General features: G+C 41.7%; 1 protein-coding gene across 1 annotated transcript in view; it reads right to left on the bottom strand.

The window, feature by feature from the left end:
• Positions 1–21,776, bottom strand: part of mrps6 (mitochondrial ribosomal protein S6) — a 93,139-nt gene that overhangs the window by 53,324 nt on the left and 18,039 nt on the right. The gene's annotated exons all lie outside the window — the stretch shown is intronic.

Below are 21,776 nucleotides of genomic sequence, written 5' to 3'. Positions count from 1 at the left end.
AGAAACTATCTAGATCAGTGTTGTGCAAATGAATACTTAGAGGTTTGATTCACACCTTACCAGACCTCATTTAACAAGAGAAAATGAGTTCTGTGTGACCCGCTCCATAAATCAGAGCGTTAAGTCCTGGATTCACTTGTCTGCTTGTTTCTAAACCTCTCCAAATGTATCAACATTTAAATTTACATCCAGTTTGAGGGAAAGAGTGTGTCCAAGACTACCATTTTGAACTTAAATAAGAACAATTATGTGGGCATAAGAGCTGAGCTGGCTAAAGTAAACTGACAGATAGGTTTAAGGGATGGGTCATTAGAGATGTAGAGGCAGACATTGAAAAGGATATTTCAGAATACACACAGAATTAATACATTTCAATGAGAAAGAAAAATTCCAAGGGAAAATTCCACCATCTGTGGTTCACTAAAAAGCGAAAGACAGTACCAAACTTAAAGAAAATGCATACGATTGTGCAAAGACGGGCAGCAGGTTAGAAGGTAAGACGGAATATAAATAATAGCGAAGAATAATTAAAAGATTGAGGAAGAAAAAATAGAGTACAAGAGAAAGCAGCTAGAAATACAAAGAAGGAAAGGAAGAGTTTCTATAGATGCTTAGATAAGGAAAGAATTGAAGTGAGTCTGGGGAATTAATGATGGAAATTAAAGAGATGGCAGATGAATTGAACAGATATTTGCATCGGTCTCCACTATAGACAATCCAAGTAACATCCCAGAAATAGCTGTAAATCAGGAATTGGAAGAGAGGAACTTGGAAAAATTATAATCCCCCAGGAAGTGATACTTAGCAAATTATTGGAGGTTGGCAAATCCCTGGGTCCTGATGGACTTCATCCTAGGGTCTTTAAAGTGGCTAACAAGATTGGTATTCATTTTCCAAAGTTCCCTGGATTTGGGGAAGGTACTATTAGTTTGGAAAACAGCAAATGTAACTCCTTTATTCAAAAAAGGGAGGAAAGCAGAAAGCAGGAAACTACATGCCAGTTAGCATAACATCTACCTTAGGAAAAATGTTGGAAGCTATTACTTAAGATGTTATGGCAGAGCACGTAGAAAAGAATCAATGCTATCAGACAGAGTCAACAAAGTTTGTGAAAGGGAAATCATGTCCAACCAATTTATTGGAGTTCATAAGTCACATTTGCTGTGGATAAAGTGGAACCAGTGGATGTACAGTACTTAGATTCCAGAAGGCATTTGATAAGGTGCCACATGAAAAGATTAATTTCATAATGGGATTGCATGGTGTAGGGGATAACTTACTGGCATGGGTGGAAGGTTGGTTAGCTAACAGAAAATAGAATGTTGGCATAAATGGCTTTTTCTGGTTGGCAGAATGTAACAAATGGTGCGCCACGGGGATCAGTTTTGGGCCCTCAACTTTTTACAATATATAAATGACTTGGATGAAAAGACAGAAGGTGTGGTTGCTACATTTGCTGATGACACAAAGACAGGTAGGAAAGTAAGTTGCGAAGCGGACATAAGAGGACAAAGATAGGTAAAGCAAGAAGGCAAATGGTCGGAAAATATAAAATGGTCCATTTTGGCAGGAAAATAAAAAAGTATATTATCTAAATGATGAGAGATCACTGAGCTCTGAGATTCAGAGGGATCAGGATCTCCAAGTGTATAAATCACAAAAGGCTCTTATGCAGGTACAACAAGTAATTAGGAAAGCTAAGAGAATGTTACTGTTTATTGTGAGGGGAATTTAATATAAAAGTAGGGAGGTTATACTTCAGTATAGGACACTGACGAGATCACACCTCGAGAATGGTGTGCAGTATTGGTCTCTGTTATGTTTGTATTAATTCTTATTAGTCTAGTGAGGCTTTGTTGCATTGATGTCTTCGTGTATTCGCCGGACGTGATGTCACAAGTCCCTAGGGCGGGAAACAGGCAGAGAAGAAACAGCCATGTAGCCATGTAAGAGAACACACATTTATAAATAAAGCTCCACTATTTTAAAGCCTCCCGTTTTCCAGTACACAACAGTCTCCTTCTTTAAGGAAGGATGTAAATACATTAAAAGCAGTTCAGAGAAGATTTACTAACATAGTATCAGGAATGGGTGGATTGTCTTATAAGGAAAGATTGGACAGGCTAGGCTTGTAACCGTTGGAGTTTAGAAAAATAAGAGGGGACTTGATTGAAACACAAGATCTTAAGGGGCCTTGACAGGGTAGAAATAGAGAGGATGTTTCCTTTTGGGAAGGATCTAAAACTAGGGGTCACCATTTTAAAATAAGGGGTCAGCCATTTAAGACAGAGATGGGAAGATTTATTTTCTCTCAGAGGATCGTGAGTCTTGGAACGTCCTTCCTCAAAAGGCAGTGGAAGCAAAATATTTGAATTTTTTCAAGGCAGGTGCAGATAGATTCTCGATAAACAAGGAGGGTTATCTGGGACAAGCAGGAGGTTATGGTGAGATCAGCAATCGTCATATTGAATGGTGGAGCAGGTTCAAAGGGCCAAGAGGCCTACTCATGCTCCTAACTAGTGTGTTCATATGCATGTTATTTTTTTGAAGTAAAATGTTGAAAATTATTCATAAAAAGGTTCGAATTTATATAGTGTCTTTCAGAACTATCTTTACAGCCAATTAAATTTATTTTTTAAGTGAAGTCATTGTTGTAACGTAGGAAACACAGCAGCCAATTTACTCAAAGCAAACTCTCACAAACAGCTTTCTGATGATATTCAGATAATCTGTTTTTCTCAAAAATTCTGGAACTCCCTCCCTAGCAGCACTGTGGGTGTACCTACACCACATGAACTGCAGCCGCTCAAGAAGGCAGCTCACCACCACCTTTTCACAGAACAAAGAAAAGCACAGCACAGGAACAGGCCTTTCGGCCCTCCAAGCCCGTGCCGATCATGATGCCCTAACTAAACTAAGAAAAAACCTTCTGCCCTTACTCAGCTCTCCCTATTCATGTATCCATCCAGATGTCTCCCAAATGTTGCTAATGGGTGCCTGCTTCCACCACCTCCTCCTCCTCAAAGGCAATTAGGGATAGGCTATAAATGTTGGCCGAGCCAGTCAAGCCCACTTCCCATGAATAAATGTTTTAAATGTCGATTGAATGATGAGTATTGACCAGGACATCAGAAAGCTCCCTTGCTCTCATCGAAGTAGTGCCATGGGATTAGTTATGTCCACGTGTGGGGTGAGGGGGCACACTGTTTAACGTCTCATCTGAAATATAGCACCTCTGACAGTGAAACACTCTCTCAGTACTGCGCTGGAGTGTCAGCCTAGATTGCTGTGCTTGGGTACTGGAATGGGACTTCAACCTACAACCTCCAGACTGAGAGGCAAAAGTGAGCCAAGGCTGACACAGTCGTCCTACCAGTAAGTTAAACAAATCTAAAATAATTTACCCTCGAAATGTGTCCTAAACAAGAACCACATATTGAAGTGACTGCCCAATAACCAGGCTCAATTTGAAAACTACCATTGCCAATTAATATATTAGACTCATAAAGGTTTACAACATGGAAACAGGCCCTTTGGCCCAACTTGTCCATGCTACTTCTTTTTTTAACCCCCAAGCTGGTCCCAATTGCTCGCGTTTGGCCCGTATCCCTCTATACCCATCTTAACCATGTAACTGCCTAAATGCTTTTTAAAAGACAAGATTGTACCCGCCTCTACTACTACCTCTGGCAACTTGTTCCAGACACTCACCATCCTCTGTGTGAAACAATTGCCCCTCTGGACCCTTTTGTATCTCTCCCCTCTCACCTTAAACCTATACCCTCTAGTTTTAGACTCCCCTACCTTTGGGAAAAGATATTGACTATCTCGCTGATCTGTGCCCCTCATTATTTTGTAGGCCTCTATAAGATACCTCCTAAGCCTCCTACGTTCCAGAGAAAAAAGTCCCAGTCTATCCAGCCTCTCCTTATAACTCAAATCATCAAGTCCCGGTAGCATCCTAGTAAATCTTTTCTGCACTCTTTCTAGTTTAATAATATCCTTTCTATAATAGGGTGACCAGAACTGTACACAGTATTCCAAGTGCGGCCTTACCAATGTCTTGTACAACTTCAACAAGATGTCCCAATTCCTGTATTCAATGTTCTGACCAATGAAACTAAGCATGCTGAATGCCTTCTTCACCACTCTGTCCACCTGTGACTCCACTTTCAAGAAGCTATGAACCTGTACCCGAGATTTCTTTGTTCTATAACTCTCCCAATGCCCTACCATTAACCGAGTAAGTCCTGCCCTGGTTCAATCGACCAAAATGCATCACATTGCATTTATCTAAATTAAATTCCATGTGCCATTCATCAACCCACTGGCCCAATTGATCAAGATCCCATTGCAATCCCAGATAACCTTCTTCACTGTCCACTATTCCATCAATCTTGGTGTCATCTGCAAACTTACTAACCATGCCTCCTAAATTCTCATCCAAATCATGAATATAAATGAAAATAATAGTGGACCCAGCCTGAGGCACACCACTGGTCACAGGCCTCCAGTTTGAAAAACAACCCTCTGCAGCAACACTTCTGTCATCAAGCCAATTTTGTATCCATTTGGCTACCTCGCCCAGGATCCCGTGAGATTTAACCTTATGCAACAACCTACCATGCGATACCTTGTCAAAGGCCTTGCTAAAGTCCATGTAGACAACATCAACTGCACTACCCTCATCTACCTTCTTGGTTACCCCTTCAAAAAATTCAATCAAATTTGTGAGACATGATTTTCCACTCACAAAGCCATGCTGACTGTCCATAATCAGTCCTTGCATCTCTAAATGCCTGAGATCCTGTCTCTCAAAATACCTCCTAACAACTTACCTATTACAGATGTGAGGCTCACTGGCCTGTAGTTCCCAGGCTTTTCCCTGCAGCCCTTCTTAAACAAAGACACAACATTTGCCACTCTCCAATCTTCAGGCCCCTCACCTGTGACTATCAATGATTTAAATTTCTGTGAGGGGACTCGCAATTTCCTCCCTCATCTCCCACAATGTCTTGGGATACACTTCATCAGGTCCCGGGGATTTATCTACCTTGATGTGCTTTAAGACTTCCAGCACCTCCTTCTCTGTTATATGTACACTCCTCAAGACATCACTATTTATTTCCCCAAGTTCACTAACATCCATGCTTTTCTCAACAGTAAATAGTGATGAGAAATATTCATTTAGGATCTCACCCATCTCTTGTGGATCCACACATAGATGACCTTGTTGATCCTTAAGAGGTCCTACACTCCCCTTGTTACTCTTTTGCCCTTTATGTATTTGTAGAAGCTCTTTGGATTCTCCTTCGCCTTTTCTGACAAAACAGTCTCGTGTCCCCTTTTTGACCTCCCGATTTCTCTCTTAACTCTCCTCCTACACCCTCTATTCTTTTCAAGGGATCTATTTGATCATGTGCCTCCTTCTTCTTCTTGACCAGGGCCTCAATATCCCGAGTCATCCAGGGTTCCCTACTTCTACCAGCCTTGTCCTTCACTCTAAGATGAATGTGCTTACCCTGAACCCTGGTTAACACACTTTTGAAGGCCTCCCACTTACCAGACGTCCCTTTGCCTTCCCACAGACTCCCCCAATTAACTTTTGAAAGTTCTTTTGATACCATCAAAATTGGCCTTGCTCTAATTTAGAATTTTAACTTTTGGGCCAGACCTTTCATCCTCCATAGCTATCTTAAAACTAATAGAATTATGGTCACTGGTCCCAAAGTGATCCCTCACTAACACTTCTGTCACCTGCCCTTCCTTATTTCCCAAGAGGAGGTCAAGTTTTGCCCCCTCTCTCATCGAGCCATCCACATACTGAATGAGAAATTCCTCCTGAATACACTCAACAAATTTCTCTCCATCCAACACTCTAATGGTATAGCTGTGCCAGAAAAATGTTGGGAAAATTAAAATCCCCTACTGTTACCACCCTATATTTCTTGGAGCTATCTGTAATCTCCTTACATATTTGCTCCTGAATTTCCCATCGACTATTTGGGGGCCTATAGTACAACTCTATGAAAGTGATTTCCCCCTTCTTATTTCTCAGTTCTACTCATATAGACTCAGCGGGCAAATCTTCGGATATATCCCCTCTCAGTACCACCGTGATGTTTTCCTTAATCAAAAGTGCAACTCCCCCTCCTTTCATATCTCCTGTTCTATCTTTCCTATAGCATGTGTACCCTGGAACATTGAGCTGCCAGTCCTGTCCTTCCCTTAGCTATTATTATTGGGTAAATATCTCATGTTTTCCAATCCATTTACCTTCATAAATCTCCTCTGCCATTCTACAGCTCAAGTCATTAGCATGCAAAAAGCCCTGGCAATTTGAGCATTTTAAAATCTAATCCTGACATCCTGACCAGACAGCTTGATGTACTCCAAAAATTTTACTCAGGAACATTTGCGAACAGTGTAAACTGTTTTACCAGGCCCCTTGTCGGCTTTACCGACACCCGATTCAGACGCGGGTCCGGCCCGCGCCCGAATCGGGCGGCCCGACGATTTAAATGCATTAGCATGTATTTAAATCGACTTAATGAACCGCGCACCCAACTCTACCGCCAAATCCCACTTTACCGTCTTCTGGCCAGATCCGGATCCGCGCTTTTAACGACCTGGTGAATAAAAGTCTGAAGTCGTCGCTGCAGCTTCCAAAGGGCGGGCTCAGAGCCTGCAACGGCTCTCTGACCCAGGTCATCCTCTGGTTTGGGGGGGGGGGGGGTTCCACTGCCAGTCTGCAGCCGATCGGTGGGGAGGGAGGGGGCAGGGGGGGTTCCGCTGCCACTCTGCGGCCGATCCCTCCTCCCCACTGGAGGAACGAATCCCTCCTGCGGCCATGCCATCCCACAAAACCTACAGGATGAAGCGATTCCTCGCTAAGAAGATGAAGCAGAACCGGCCGATTCTACAGTGGATCCGCATGAAAACCGGCTACAAGATCAGTACAAGTCCAAGAGGAGACACTGGAGAAGGGCCAAGCTGGGCCTGTAAAGGGATACACCATCACTGGTACACTACCAGCCACAGCCATCTCTCCCGCTCTCTTGCCCCTGCAGGGAAGAGTAATCTGTATTTGACGCCCAGATTCGGCACTTAAGAGACTCAAAATGGTAAAATTAGGCCCAAGGGCCTCAGAACAGACCACTGCAGAACCCATGTGACACATCTGAGGGCACTTTAGCTCTCCATCTTCTAGCTTCAGCTGCCAAGCTAAATTTGCATCCAGATAGCTGTTTTACAATTAATCTTGTGCAGGTTAGCTTTTCAACAGGAAATTGATCAAACACCTGAAAATCCAAGCAAATTACCAGAGGACACAGTGTACACTCATTGCCGAATTCCAGTGGATTTGTGAGGCATGAGTTATCGCTACTGTGGCCACATGAATTACCTTTTGTGACCTCCACACATTGTTAGTGTCACATAAAATTTTAAAAATATTTTCCCTGCTACCAATGTTACACTAATAATTTTAAAACTCCTGTTCATTTTGACTCCTTTTTGATGTAGATTGTAATGAAGTTTGCTGCTATCCATGGGCGGCACAGTGGTTAACACTGCTGCCTCACAGCACCAGGGACCTGGGTTCAATTCCGGCCTTGGGTGACTGTGTGGAGTTTGCACATTCTCCCTGTGTCTGTGTGGGTTTCCTCCAGGTATTCTGGTTTTCTCCCACAGTCCAACTATGTGCGGGCTGGGTGGATTGGTAATATTAAAATTGCCTCTTAGTGTCAGGGGGATTAGCAGGGTAAATATGTGGGCTTACGTGGATAAGGCCTGGATAGGTGTCCATGCAGGCTCAATAAATGGCTTCCTTCTGTACTGTAGGGATTGAATGATTCTAACTAGCAAGGAAAAGTAAAGTTAAAGTGTATTTATTAGTCACAAGGCTACATTAACACTGCAATGAAGTTACTGTAACCTTTGCCTATACTAAGCTCCTGGAAATATTTAGAGTTTCACATTTTTTTAAAAAATGTATCGTAAGAAAAACTTAGAGATTTGCTCCAGGCCAGCTGCCCGACAAGAGTTATTTTCAGTTTCTGTGCAACAAGCACTGTACTTAGCTCTACGTGTTATAAATCCCCAAATCAATGCGACTGGCTCGGGAATTTGGCCACAGAGAAGAATTTAACATCTGCAATTTTTAATTCTATCCAGACCCCCATGGAACTCTACAATGTTGACCCTGGAGAGCATTTTATTCATTTATCATTTCTTAGGTTCTGTTTCTAAGCCAACGAATACCTTTAAAAAAATCATCCATCTGCCCACTTTATATAGAGCTAAAATTATTTTGATTCTCAGGCAGGGAACAAAAGTCTGCCTCCTGAAGCCCAGTTACCCTCCCCCTTACTCACTTTGATGTCAGCTAACAATGACTTCAGCAGTCCAAGCCAGATTGATGTCAGCATCAAAACCAAAATCAACCCATGACGCATCTTGATTTACTTTACTTTTGCTTACAATGCAAAAAGGGGCCATTCCATCTATTTGGCGCATGCTTCCAGATCATGTGCAATCTACAGTATGCAGTGCAGTATCCATTCCATTTAATCATTCAGAGGAAAGATGTATCTAGGATTTATCTATGTTCCCGATTGTAAAAAAATCAAAGGTACTTATCTCCACTATAATCCAAGGTGCATCATTGCACAAGATGTTACAACCCAAGGAGGGCAGCTTCCGCATCCCAATTCAATCAGGATAAGAATGCACGCCACCACCACCACCGCCCCTCCACCACACCCCCCCTCCACCACACGCCTCCCCCCCCCCCCCCCCCCGCCTTCCACCACACCCCCCCATGCCAATGTCAGGAAATGCTAACACTGCAAAACAGCAGGTTTCTCCAATGTGGTAGGTTTGTTCCAGCCAGTCAAGGCTTTAAGAACACCTACTAATGTTTAGGCATCACCTCCTCTGGGGAGGCGATGGTCTAGTGGTATTATCGCTACATTATTATTCCACAAACTCAGCTAATGTGCTGGGGACCCTGGTTTGAATCCCGCCGCAGCAGATGGTGAAATTCGAATTCAATTTAAAATAATCTGGAATTAACAATCTACTGATGACCATGAAACCATTGTTGGAAAAACTCAGATGGTTCGCTAATGCCCTTTAGGGAAAGAAATCTGCTGTCCTTACCCAGTCTGGCCTATATGTAACTCTAGAGATACAGAAATGTGGTTGACTCTCAACTGCCCTTGGAGCTGGACAATAAATGCTGGGCAGCCAGCGATGCCCATGTCCCACGTGTGAATAAAATAATCTTCATTTTTTTGTCCTAACAGTACTTTCCACTCCTTACTCTGGGACTATCATCTCCTTTTGTGTATCTCAGTTGCTACGTAATTCCATTCCAATGCCAACCAGTTATTAGTGCAGTTCCTCTTTGAAAGTATTAAGTAATTATTTTTTATTAAAATGTTACTCCATTTGCCCATTACTCACTAATAATTGACAAGTTTCAAAAATGTGTTTTGACTTGTAATGAAATGCCTAGGATGTGTGTCTGTATGCAATGCCCTGCATGTAATACCATTGTGTAGATAGTGTAGAATAGTGTGGAATAGTGTGGAATAGTGTAGATTAGAGGGGCTTTAGATTGGTACCACTGGTTGGCGCAACATCGAGGGCCGAAGGGCCTGTACTGCGCTGTAATGTTCTATCAAGCTGCCTGAAGTTTTTCTGTTAATCATTAACAATCACCCAGCATATTCCTCCTGCACCCTTAGTAAATGAATTTGCTTCCGTCAAGCATACTATGCTGTTTTATTCCAATACACATGACTCTTATCTAAAGTTCTCCCTCAGTGTACCCAAACAGGTACCAGAGTCTGGCGACTAGGGGATTTTCACAGTAATTTCATTACAGTGTCAATGTAAACTTACTTGTGACACTAATAAATAAACTTAAACTTTTAAACTTAATGTGTATTTGCCGTTCCTTAGCACATCATCTTTGTTGGTTCAGATCTTACTGAATGTCGAATATTCATCTGTCACATAGCTATTAACATTAGTAAATTGTTAAATATGAAGATACTCCGTCATATATAAACAGTGTGAGCAGGAGGGAACCCAGATTAAACCCTATGAAGCGTCAATGACAAGTGCCTACTGCCCATCAAGGCTTTATTCTCATTAAGTGCATCAAGCGCTTTCTACTTCCTATTGCCAAGTGAACATTGAGCCCTTAGAGTTAATTCTCATTTATCCCAACAACCTTTACCATCAAGAAATGAAACTGTAGAAAAATGAAGAATAGTCCTCATCCACTGAATTCTAGATTACTGAAGTATAAATCTAGGCTGACTGTTTATGGCCACAGTGCTCCTCAGATGAGAAATGATAGCACTCTATATAGCATTTTCCTACTGTATACATTGGATTAATTGGTGCATCATTTCAAGGTCCGTGTCTCATTTCTTTGGATATTGGGATAACATTCCCTATAGGTTTTCTTTATTCATACATGGGATATTAACATTGTTGGCAATCCAGCTTTTTTACCCAAATCCTAATTTCCCTCTGCAAGGTGGTGGTGAAATGTCTACTTGAACCACTACAGCCCATATGGTATAGGTACATCTATAGTTCTGTCGAAGGGAGTTCTAGGTTTTGGACCCAGTGTAAGTGAAGGAATGGTAATATAATTCTAAGTCAGGATAGTGTGTGGCTTGAAGGGGAACTTGTAAGTGGGGTTGTTTTAGTGTGCCTGCTGCCCATGTCCTTCTATGTGGTAGAGGTTACAAATTTGGAAGGTGCGTTCAAAGGAGCAGTGCATCTTGTAAATGGTACGCATTGCTGCCACTGTGCGTCAGTGGTGGAGGAACTGAATGTTGAAGGTGGATGGGGTGCCAATCAAGCTGGCTGCTTTGTCCTTGGTGCTGTCAAGGTTCTCGAGTGTAGCTGAAGTTCCACTCATCCAGGTAAATGGAGAGTATTCCATCACACTCCTGATTTGTGCCATGTAGATGGTGGGCGGTCTTTGGGGAAATGGGTGACTCATTTCAGAATTGCCAGACTCTGACTTGCTCGTGCAACACATTATTTATAAGGCAAGTCCCTGTTAAGTTTTCAATCAATGGTAACCCCCAGGAAGTTGATGAAATGGGATGTAGCAATGGTAAAACCATCAAATTTCAAGGGGAGATGTTTAAATTCTCTCTTGTTGGAAATGGCCATTACCCGCTACTTGTGTGGTGCAAATGTTACTTGCCTCTTATCAGCCCAAGCCTGTCCAGGTTTTGTTGCATATGGATACAGACAGCTTCAGTATGAGTCGTCACCAACTGTATGGAACGCTATACAATCATCAATAAATATCCCCACTTTTGACTTTATAATGGAAGGAAGATCATTGATGAAGCAGCTAAAGGTAGTTATTACCTGGGGGACCCTTGGGGCTGAGATGATTGGCCTCCAATAACCACAACTATCTTTCTTTATGTTAGGTATATGTCCAAGCAGTGGAGAATTTTCTCGCCAATTCCCATTGACTTTGTGTCATACTCAGTCAAATGCTGCCTTGATGAACAAACTGATGAGGTTGTAATTGGCACAATTGGATTTGGACAGAGAATTTTCCACATTTGTTGGTGGATTTTCATCGCTGGCTAGGCCAGCATTTATTGCCCTTCCCTAGTTGCCCTTGAGAAGTGAGCTGCCTTCTTGAACCACGGCAATCCCTAAAGTGTTGGCACACCCATAGTGCTGTTAGGGAGGGATTTCCAGGATTTTTGACCCAGCGACAGTGAAGAAATAGCAATATATTTCTAAACCAGGATGATGAGTGACTTGGAAGGGAACCTCGAGGTATCTGCTGCTCATCCTTTTAGATGGTAGTTGTCATGGTTTTGGAAGGCGCTGCCTAAGGAACCTTGGCGAGATCCTGTGGTGCGTCTTGTAGATGTTAAACATTGCTGTCACTTTTAGTAGAGGTGGAGGGAGTGAATGCTTGTGGAAGCAATCAAGCTAGCCGTTTTGTCCTGGATGGTGTTGAGATTCTCGAGAGTTGTTGGAACTGCACTCATCCAGAGAAGTGGAGAGTATTTCATAATACTCGTGACTTGTAGATGATGGATATGCTTTGGGGAGTTAGGAGGTGAGTTACTTGCCACAGGATTTCTAGCCTTTGACCTGCTCTGATAGCCACAGTATTCGTATGGCTAGTCCAGTTCAGTTTCTGGTCTATGGTCCAGGATATTGATAGTGGGGGATTCAGCGATGGTAATGCTGGGCATTGATGAGACCTGCAGTGATGTGTGATAGAAGTTCAGAGAAGGTTTACTAGACTAATACCAGGAATGGGCAGGTTGTCTTCTGAGGAAAGGTTGAAGGGGTTAGGTTTATATCCGCTCGAAATCTTTAGGATCCTAAGGGGTATTGACAGAGTGGATGTAGAGATATTTCCTCTTGGGGGAGAATTTAGAGCTAGGGGTTGCGGTTTTAAAAAAGGGATCGCTCATTTAAGACAGAGATGAGGACAATTTTTTTCTCTGAGCCTTTGGGGTCCCTGAAACTCTTTCCCTTAAAAGGTAGTGGGAGGTGAAGCTTTGAAGGCTGACCTAGATGGATTCTTGATTAACAAAGGAGTGAAAGGTTATCAGTGGAGATGAAGCTACAATTAGATCAGCCATAATTGAATGGCAGAGCAAGCTCAAGGGAGCAAGTGGCCTATTCTGCTTTTAATTTGTATGTCCGTATGTCAATGGGAGAAGATTACCCAGGATGATGATGGCAGTGTCTTGGAGCTTGGCTGCAAGCTATGTTTCAATGTTAGGCTGAATAGCCAGCAATACAACTCTTTCAATTGTGGTACAAGTACCCAAGTATTAGTGAGGAGGATTTTTCAGGATCGACTGCGCATCATGTGGTTTTATCATTTTCGGTGCCTTGGTTAATACCAAATGGTCCATCCAGTTTATTACTTTTCAACAGCTGTTTGCCTTGCTAGACTATTTCAGCTGTATCATTTGGGAGGGTAGTTAAGCATCTACTGCATCTTCTGCGGCATTTTTCTATTGACTATTTGCAATGTACACGCCACTAACAAGACTACATTTAATGACCATCTCTTGTTAGGATCAAAATAAGAACGAATCCTGACATTTGGAAATGGAGGCCTATTTGGGCCAGACAAGGGACTTCTCTGATTCTCTGAAGCGCATTGTTATGATAAATAACCAGGCAGAGAATTTTATAATGGTGCCTTCCCAAAGGTTTTATTTCACACTTTGCCATGATTACACAACTGCTAAAATTGCTCACATACTGTGGGTTTTTTTTATTCTTTCATGCCAGATGCATGCTGCTATTAAGACCATTACTTATTGACCATCCCCAATTGCCCTTGAAAGAGTGGTGAAGAGCTGCCTTCTTGGATCACTGCAGAGCATGAGGTGTAGATGCATCCACAGAGATTTTAATCCAGCAGTAGTTAACTAAAGGTGATATAGTTCTAAATCAGGATGTTGTGTGGCTTGGTGAGGAACTTGCAAGTGGCGTTGTTGTAAAGTGCCTGATGCCCTTTTCTTCTGGATGTACAGGTCACAGTTTGATAAGTCGCTGTTGAAAGATTCTTTGAGTTCCTACTTGAGTGCATCTTGTATATGGTTCACTCCACTAGCACTCAAAGGCAGCAAAGTGTGTGAATATTTAAGATGGTGAATGGGGTGCCAATGCAATGAACTGTTTTGTCCTGGAGGGTGTTAAGTTTTCAACATTGTTGCAAGCTACATTCAGCCAGGCAAGTGAAAAGTATTTCACCACATACCTGATTTGTGGCTTATAGCTGGCTGACAGGAGGTGAGGTACAAATTCCCAAACTCTGCCCTTCTCATACAGTCACTACAGTTATGTGGGTGGTGCAGTTAAGTGACACCTACAATGTTAATGGTGGGAGGTTTAATGAATTTAACGCCATTGAATGTCAAGGGAAAAGAAGTTAGATTCTCTCCTGTTGGAGCTGGCCATAGTTACTTGCCCTTTATCAGCACAAGTCTGAACGTGGTGCAGATCTTGTTGCACGCAGCCATGAGGCTTTGTATAGCTGAAATAGGACTACTATTCCTTTATATTCTAGTCCTGCATTCCATTAACATTTTTGATTAAAATGAATCAATAGTGAGCTCCGTATTTCTTGCATCAGATTCTTTGAACCTCCATTGCTTGTAGCTGTTCTTCATTTGGAAAATACTCATGCCTAGCCCTGTTAAGACCTTGAGTAGGTATTTGCCTTCTTGAAATCCACTTGCCACAGTTTTGCCCATTCATTTAATCTCATTGCTTACACTACCATCTATCTCAGCATCATCGGAAGATTTGAAAATGTGGCTTTCAATCCCATAAATGGGGTGAAAATAAACTGCAGTTCCCAACAAAGTCACATCCAGCCAACTAAAGTACTGCTCATTATCCCTACTACCTCCTGCCACTTAAATCATCTTCCAAATCAGGTCCAGACAACTACCTGTCATAAGCTCTATACTCTGGGCGAAACAAAAAAAGAGAACCAAATGAAAACAAACATTCAAAGAAGTGTGAATTAAAGTTAAATCTTGTATATTACTAGCTGGCAGCTTACAAAAGAAAGCTCAAGAATGATTTGAGGTTTTTAAAAAAAAATCCAGTTCCTCTTCCAAGTCCAATTTAAAAATAGCATCAAGTCTGAAAATCTTTCATCGCTCTGCTTAAAATATTTGAAAGGCACACAAGAATTCTATAACGCAGACTTTTTGTCCACTGAATGCATGCCTTTCCCTGAAAAATGCAAAATAAGGTGCATCGGTATTGAAAAAAAATACACAAGATTTAAGCTCCAATGTGAATCTTATTAGCTGCACAAAAGATTTAGGCAAGTTATGAAAAATGAAAAGACTCAATTGCGGTATTGGAAATCTTTCAACAGCAGTTTGCCAAACTGTTGCAAACTCTATAATGCATTAACCTTATTTGCCAGTCAGCCTTCTTTCATTGCAAAAATGTCTAAATCCTACAACTTAAGGCTGCCAACACCAGGTTTGTTTCATGCACACTTTATACGACTGTAGAGCTAAGGCCAAAGTGATTGAAGGCACAAAATCATGGGGTAAAATCTCCAGAATATCCAGAGTCGATAACCCATATACAACAGTAAAATGGCTGCAGTACAATGGCTTTGAATTATATAACAAGTTAATATGATTCAGTAATATTCCTTCCGTAAACATAGGAACAAGCATAAGCCCTTTAGCTCCGAGTGTATTTTGCATTCAATTGGATCATGGCTGATCTGGACCTAATCCCAGGTGCCACTTTGCAGATGGCACAAGTACTGTGAACTGCGAGGAAGATAGTGATAAACTTCAAGACAACCGAGGCTGGATGGTAGAATGGGTAGATGTGTCATATTTTAAATTTAATGCAGAAGTGTGGAGTGATACATTTTATAAGAAAGAATGAGAAGAGACATATAAAGGCTAGAACTCCAAGGAAGGTGCAGGAACGGAGGCACTTTGGGATATGTAAACAATCACTGAAGTTGGCACAACAGGTTGAGGAAAGGGCTTTAAAAAAGCATGTGGCATTGTGGGTTTTATAATAGAGACAATGTACAAAAGTAAGTTGGGTTTAGCTTTTACAAAACACTGATTCAACCTCCACGGGAGTGTACCCAATTCTGGATACCACAGTTAGGAAAGATGTGAAGATTTGAGAGGGTGCTGAAACGTTTTATGAAAATGGTTCTGGGTGTGATGGCCTTAGGTACACTGAAAGATTAGAGAAGCTGAGGTTGTCAGTGAAGTGAGGTTGGATGGAGGTTTTAATAGAGATGTTCAAAATCATAAGTTGTCTAAACAGTAGGTAGAGAGAAACTTCCCAGTGGTGGAAGGATCAAGAATCAGAGAACACAGATATAAGATAAATGGTAATGATGATGTGAAACGCAGTGCCCAAGAGTGTGATGGAGGCAGATTTTATTGTGAATTTTAAGATGGAATTGGATTACTTACCCCAGAACCCTTAATATGTTTAATAACTAATGTGGCATTTATTGCTATTGGTAGAGTTCCAAACTTCGACCACACTTTGCAGGAAGGTGTTTTTCCTAATTTGACTCCTGAAAAGTTTGGTTCTTTTTTTTTAAGTCTATGCCCCCTCTTTCTAAACACAGTGGTCAGCACTGCTGCGTCACAAAACCCGGGACCCAGGTTAAATTCCAGCCTTGGGTGACTGTGTGTGGAGTTTGCATGCTCTCCTCATGTCTGCGTTGGTTTCCTCCAGGTGATCCAGATTCCTCCCACAGTCCAAAAATGTACAGATTGGGTGGATTAGCCACGAGCAGTGTGCAGGGTTACAGTGGGGGATTGGGACTAGGTAGGGTGCTCTTTCGGAGGGTCGGGGCAGAGTTGATGGGCCAAATGGTCTCTTCTATACTGTAGAGATTCTATAGATTTCTAACTGGCAGAAATAGTTTCTGCCAATTGCCTCCATCACTTCACCTTCACCATATTGTAAGCTCCACTCAAATTACCTTTTAGTGTTCCAAATTCCCAGGAATATAGCCCTAGTTCTGTAATTTCTCCTTGTAATTTTAGCACTTGAAGTCCAAGTATCATTCAAGTAAACTTGGATTGCATTCTCTCCACAGCCAATAAATCTTTCCTAAGGTGTGATGCTCTGAACTGCTCACAGTACTCCAATTGCGGTCTAGAGGATTTTCACAATAATTTCATTGCAGTGTTAACATAAGCCTACTTGTGACTAATAAATAACTTTTAAAAACTTTTTAACCAGGGCTTTGTATAGCTGAAGCATGGCATACACTTGGGTTCTGGTCGTCAATATAAAGGCCAGCAATAGCCTTTACTTTTTTTAAACTTTTCATACTTCAATGACCCTATGACTCCCACATCGCTTTGGACCTTCACCTTTTCTAGCTTTTCACCATTTAGAAAACTCTCTCCCAACTGGATGACCTCACATTTGCCTACATCCAAACTCATTTTCTAGTTTAGCCCACACTAATTTTGTAAGTTTATGATTCCATTTATGCTGCTTATAATGCCATCTATCTTTGTAGCATTGGCAAATTTGGACATGTGGCTTTTTTGAGATAATAATTGAGACCTCAATACAGATCACAAACCATGTAATTTAACATGAATTTGATCTAACCCAAGAGTCTGTAACGCACCTCTCCTTCCAAACTAAAACATATATTCAAAATAGCTTTCAACGGTGTATGCTTCAGATGGAAAGCATAGCTTTTGAAAGAAGCGTACTCAAGAAAATGCCACACACATTGGAGAATCTATCTGTCCCTGTAATATTTAGATCTCATTTCTCAAAAAATATGAAACTACGACTATTGCAGAATTGTTTTCAGCTGTTTGAAGTGCCTCTTCCCATTCCATTCCCCCCCCCCAACCCCCAAATTAGGAAAAATGTTTGAAAATAAAACCCAGTTCTTACATCTTCCATTACTTCGTATGACAATTACTGAAATAATTCTCAAAACAGGAACTGTGCTGCCCCAAGGCCATCAGAATGCACAACAACCTTGTTAATCATTAACTGTCAAGATATTCCAAACTTGGTGGTGGTGACCCTGTTTCACAATCATTTTTCTGTAAATTCAAGGTACAAAGAACATTCTTACATGGTTTCATTGAATCCCTACAGTGCAGGAGGCGGCCATTCGGCCCATCGAGTCTGCGCTGACTACAATCCCCCCCAGGCCCTATTCCCGTAATCCCACATTTATGTAGGGAAATCCAAAGACAATGCAAATCTTCTCCATCCCTAAAACATCAAACACCATTTATACACTCCATAGTTTCCAGAGAAAGTGGAGCAAGTCCTTAGCTTAGTGGTGACATCCCCACTGAGTCAGAAGATGCACAACTTCAATACCACTCCCATACAGTCTCACCGAGTGGCAACTGGAATGGCAACTCTGAATTCTAGGTTGATATCCAATGTACAACACAGTGGTGAATGTGGTGGCCATCCACCACCCACGAGTTTATGGCAGTAGTTGAAGCCCTCCCATTGTCTGACTATTCACAGCTAGTGTAAAGACACTTACAGCTGTAGAAGCTTTCATTTGGTGACATGTCAAGAGGCTGTGATCAGTCTGAGGATTCTTCCCCTACTGCTGTGTGAGAAAATACGAAAACATCAGCACAGATCATCTTTTCACTTTTGTCTGGCTGACTTGTTAAAAGACATTACTGCAAATGTCTTATGCTTAACTATTGCGCTCAAATATTTAAACTATTTTTAAATTGCAACTTGCAAGTTGTTAATAGATGAAGTATTACCCAACGTCATAAAATTAGCATGCATTTCCTCATTGTTTATTGAACTTGAAAATTTGATACTTTAGTTTAAATTCTTTTACCAACATTGTTCAGATAAAATATTGCATCTCTCAATTCCTGCAGCAGCCTTTCGTAATTGAATATTTCTGTCACCTCCTTGGTCTGAATTCCAACACTTGCAGTTGCAATTATGATTTGTCTAGATGACCAGTACAAGAGGTCAGGACATTTATTTCTTCTGTATCCTTTGGCACATCATATTTTGCTGATTGCTCCATTTTGTTTCGATCAAGGCAAGGCTTGGATTGTGATTGACCTCTACAATGGGCCTATTAGTCTTGGCCGATATTGGTGCATTGCTCCTAAGTCAGGTGGCTGTTAAAAAGCAGTGAACCGGACCTTGGATACTTCAAAAAGGTGAAGAAATTGAAAGCGGGCAGAGGAGCAGATAGGGCGGCACGGTAGCACAATGGTTAGCACTGCTGCTTCACAGCTCCAGGGACCCGGGTTCGATTCCCGGCTTGGGTCACTGTCTGTGTGGAGTTTGCACATTCTCCTCGTGTCTGCGTGGGTTTCCTCCGGGTGCTCTGGTTTCCTCCCACAGTCCAAAGATGTGCGGGTTAGGTTTATTGGCCATGCTAAAATTGCCCCTTAGTGTCCTGAGATGTGTAGGTTAGAGGGATTAGCGGGTAAATGTGTTGGGATATGGGGGTAGGGCCTGGGTGGGATTGTGGTCGGTGCAGACTCGACGGACCAAATGGCATCTTTCTGCACTGTAGGGTTATGATTTCTATGATTTCTCCCAGAATTGAAGATATGAAACAGAGAATATTTTAAATCAGGACTATAGGTCAAGAAGCAATGATATTGCATATTGATAGTACTTTGAATCACGTTAAAATCGAGCATCACTCCCGCACATGTATTCAATGAATATCACCAAAGTAACAACACAGCAAGGTGCTCAACAGCCATAAATCAAACAAAAATGAACACTGCAACAAAGCAGGTATTAGGAACACTGAGCAAATATTTTTGTCACAAGGTGGGTCTTAGGAAGGGAGGGAGCAAACAATAGGGCAATGGGGGTGAGATGCACAAAGTCAGAGGCATGGAGAGTTTGGGCCGAAGTTTCAGGACTGGAGAGATGGAGAGGGGCTAAACCATGAAGGATTCAAATATTAAAGAGGATGAGAACTTTAAAATGGAGGCATGAGGAAAAAGCATTTTTTTCAGCACAGAGTGAAGTGTGAGCAGGGCAGCAGAGTGTTAGATGGAATTTAAGCTTAAGTATCGACCAGAAGAAAACAAAGATTTTGCTCGTAGACGTGCTGAAGCAAGAACAGAGAAAGGCGATGTTATATAGGTGGGAGTATGCAGTCTTTATGAAGGAGTGAATAGGTGCTTGAAATAGGACACAATCTTCCCCGTGTTTAACTGCAAGAATTTTTCAGCTTACTCAAGATGGCATGGCAGAAGGCTGAAAGGGGTGGTAAGAGTTGGATGTTGTTGGCATACATGTGGAACATGATGCATGTCTGAGATGAGGAAGAAAATAGAGCAACAATAAAGCATAGGGTCAAGGAGAAGGCATTGTTGGAAATCCTCTGGCTACAATTGGGTAGATCACTGAAGCAAGCAAGAACGATCCAGCTGAGGTGGAGAAGAGGAAGTAGTCACCGTGGCTGCACAGAGGCAAGCAGGGACAATTTATTAGAAGTAAAAGATGATGCCACTTTTAATTTAGGGTTATTTTAATGCTTGTGGAGGAGGAACCATATTGGAGAAATTTTAAAATAGAGCTGCAGATTAGTGAGGCCACAAGAATTTAAAGAACTTCAGCAAGGAAAGAGAAACAAAGGAGACTAAAACTCAAAATCCTAAACGTTCATGTTTGCGGTTGACTTCTTACAAAAACATCGTGCCATTGGACTGAGCAGCAAATATGTTTCAATGATCCAAAATTAAGTTATTCACTGGCAAGTTCTGATCTGCAATTTTGCTGTTCAAAATGTAAACAAGGTAATCAGAGTGATGGACTGAAGAATTTGTGTAACATTCTAAATTTAGTCCATGTGCAATTTGTTATACACCTCAACTGTTCAAAAAAAAGTATGGGAAGTATTTGTTTGAGTGACAGGCATTTCTTATTTTAAAATAAATTGAATTTGGCACCAAATTTACAGCACATAATCAAACATCATCCTATTTGCTCAACTTTCAATTGAAGGCCAATATTGTGATGGTTGCCAAATCACATTCCTCGATTGGGACGAACTATCTCTCACTTTATAAAAACCAAGTATCCTCCTCTTAACAATTCTGTATGCCAGGTATACATGATCACACAATGGCCAAATCAGTAACTGGATTTAAATTTACAGCCTTATAAACCAAAAGTCATATTTATACTATCATTGATCTGTTGATAATTCAGATCTGCTGTCTAGTCTTCTAAGTTTTAGAAATCCAATTTTCTAACTCATCATAAATTCAAGAGGCCACCAATGGAAAAAGGTCACAAAGAAATCCAACAGGGAATTCAGAAGATTTTTTAAAAGGCAAAGCGAGACTAGCATTTAAAGAAGCAATAGTTCAACTCTCCCAAAATCAGCAGTTCCCAAACTGGTTCTGGACCCACAGGATTGCAGAAAAAGACTTACAGGGTTTCAAGTTTCCCTCCCCGAGGCTGCACCCTACCTTGGCACAGAGACCCAGGTGACATCCAGCCCTTCTCTTGCCATACTTCTCTGGGGCATGGGTTCTTGCATACAAAGAACAAAGAAGCCCAGGAACAGGCCCTTCGGCCCTCCAAGCCCGCACCGCTCCCTGGTCCAAACTTTTGTATCCCTCCGTTCATGTGGCTATCTAGATAAGTCTTAAACGCTCCCAGTGTGTCCGCCTCCACCATCTTACCCGGCAGCGCATTCCAGGCCCCCACCACCCTCTGTGTAAAATACGTCCTTCTGATATCAGTGTTAAACCTCCCCTCCTTCACCTTGAACCTATGACCTATGAGACATTCACCTCACCAAGTCTTCTGTCACTGGGGATTCTGGAGCTTGGCCCAAACAGGATATTGTGTGTTTTCAGAAGCACTCCATTTTCCTCGAAGCCCAGACCCAACCATGAACCCAACAACTGCAGTCTGAGCTCAATCCCATTACCCTGGCACTGCACAATGACCTGAGCTCCAAAGTCAGCCAGCTCAAGGTGGCCAGTGGAGCAGCTCAGGTGACTTATGAGACACGTTAGTAGATAAAATACAATTTTGCTGAGTATTTAAACAGATTTTCATATTTAGATGTACATGGTGCTTGAGAGTACTTAAAAATGTAATGATTATGTACATTCCAATGCTGCTTTACTGCTGGGATTTTTTGGCATCTGGGCTCATGTTAATTTTCAGATGTTAATGGGGTCATACTGGAATAAATAGATGGTTATAAA

The sequence above is a fragment of the Mustelus asterias genome, chromosome 17 (genome assembly GCF_964213995.1).
Source record: "Mustelus asterias chromosome 17, sMusAst1.hap1.1, whole genome shotgun sequence".
Classification (NCBI taxonomy): Eukaryota; Metazoa; Chordata; class Chondrichthyes; order Carcharhiniformes; family Triakidae; genus Mustelus; species Mustelus asterias.
Note: the sequence above shows the minus strand (reverse complement) of the source record. Positions and strands in the feature narration are given on the sequence as shown.